Below are 2,220 nucleotides of genomic sequence, written 5' to 3'. Positions count from 1 at the left end.
GAGAGAGAGAGAGAGAGAGAGAGAGAGAGAGAGAGAGAGAGAGAGAGGCAGAGAAAGAGAGAAACTGTTGCCCTGAATAAAAGAATTTGTTTTTCTTATGATTACTTCCTTTCATAATCAGGCTGACAGCTAGACAAGATAGTTGTTGACTTCACTAACTTTGTTAGTATGCCTTGTTCATATAAAGAATGGAGGTGAATCACCAAGGAGAAAGGTAGTCCTTAGTAGAAACCCAAAGAATAAGTTGATTAAATTGGGACTTCATTATTCAGTAACTATGCTACACATGGTCTGCCACTCATAATCATTTGACTTAAGCTTATTTGCATTCATGACGATGCAAAAAGTGGTATACCGTCAGTAGAAGCTTCACTTCAAAATCTGAAGATTATCTTTCAAGGTAGTGAGATGCAGTGTAGCGCTCTCTTACAAAATAAGGCAATGGAAGCCACCCTGAACTCTCAGCCATGATTCCATCTCCCATCATGAGTGCAATACATCTACCACTGAACATGCATGAGCTTTTAGCATTCAATTATAAAATAGAGAATCCGCTGGACTGATGACTCCTTCATGGCCATACAGAAGGGAATGTGTGACACAGTTCCCACCCTTGGAGCAGTGATAGAAGGGTGTGGGCCTCCATGAGTGCTCACAGTTCCTAGGTGTAAGGCTTGTCTGTATAATAATGTACATAATTTATTTTATGTTCCTCCTTCTGGAAATGCTCTCCCAACAAAGTTATCAGGGAATGTTCTCCCTGCCAAGGTTAATGACTTAATGATAATTAGAAGCAGCATGAGTCTGGGAGGTGAGGATGTGTCTTAGCAAAATGGTAAATGATGTGACCTTCAGGACATTCCTTAAGGCTCTGGGAAAGAACTCTGAAAACCTGAGTTCAAGAAAATACAATTTCTCACATGAATTGTGTGAGGGGCTTTATGGACCTAAAAGAACAAAGGCAGATGCACTAATGAGCCAGCTTATCAGAAAGATACAAAGGCAGGCAGTTTTCTGAGTTGAAAGCCTGTGATAGAGAGAATTTAGGTCCATTTGTGGTAAGAATGGTAATCTCAGGATGGGATCCCATCCAGCTAGCTTACTGTTTGTGCTTACAAAGGCAGACAGATTTCTGAATTCACTTGCCATGTTAAAAAAAAAAATGTACTTGCTGTCTTCTAAGAATCAAGGGGCTAAGATAATAAAATTCTGATTCATGAGATAATCAAAAGGAAACCTAGGTAAATGACTGAATTGTAAATAAAAGACTGAGATTTTGGTCTGTAAGAGATGAGTTGTCTGAAGAGCTATTGCGATTTTCTTTTTCGATTTTTTTTCTGATAAGTTCTCTGACTTTGATCAAAAAACCCAAGAATTCTTTTCTATAAGCTTTTCTGATGTTGGTCTTAGAACCCAAGAAGAATTTTTTCTAGCAAGCTTTTCTGATTTTGGTCAGAAAATCCAAGAATTTTTTTCTATCACCTTTTCTGACTTTGGTTGAAAGAATGATGAGCTATTCAGGGAGCTTTTAGAATTTTTTTTCTAGCAAGAGAGAGCTGTCTATAGCAGAGAGCTGTCTAGGGAGCCATCTCAAAGAACACACAGAGCTATCAACTTGTCCCCATGATTGACTTTGAGTCATTTTATTGCTGCTACCAAGCACCCTTTCCTCAGGAACCCCTCTCCAAGTAGAGGCTGGTCCTTGACACTGAATGATTCTCTTCAGCTTAAAGGTATAGTATATGTTCTGGGTACATGTATAGTAGGCAAAGCTAAATTGTGAGGGATTAGAGTATTAAGTTCACACTTGACCTGTAATATTCTTAGTTCACTAGGGTTCTATTAAAATATGTATCCAGCTATTGATTAGAAGCATATGTTAATTATTCAGGCAAACGTGTATATTTAACAGGCCATTGAAATAATTCACTACACATCCCTGACTTCACAAAGATAATTTTTTAATGTACGAAGTGAAATACCTTTCTGGTTGAGTAATAATATTTTTTTTGGATAACACATTAAACAAATGATAAATAACTTCATCAGTAGTGAACAAATAACTCAAGAGATGGTATGATGGCACGATCCAAGCATGACTGTACACACACACACACACACACACACACACACACACACACACACAGAGAGAGAGAGAGACAGAGAGAGAGACAGAGAGAGAGAGAGAGAGAGAGAGAGAGAGAGAGAGAGAGAGAGAGA

This window comes from Grammomys surdaster, unplaced genomic scaffold (genome assembly GCF_004785775.1).
Source record: "Grammomys surdaster isolate TR1022 unplaced genomic scaffold, NIH_TR_1.0 126086, whole genome shotgun sequence".
Taxonomy (NCBI): Eukaryota; Metazoa; Chordata; class Mammalia; order Rodentia; family Muridae; genus Grammomys; species Grammomys surdaster.
The sequence above is the reverse complement of the archived record's forward strand: the minus strand, read 5'-3'. Positions refer to the sequence as shown.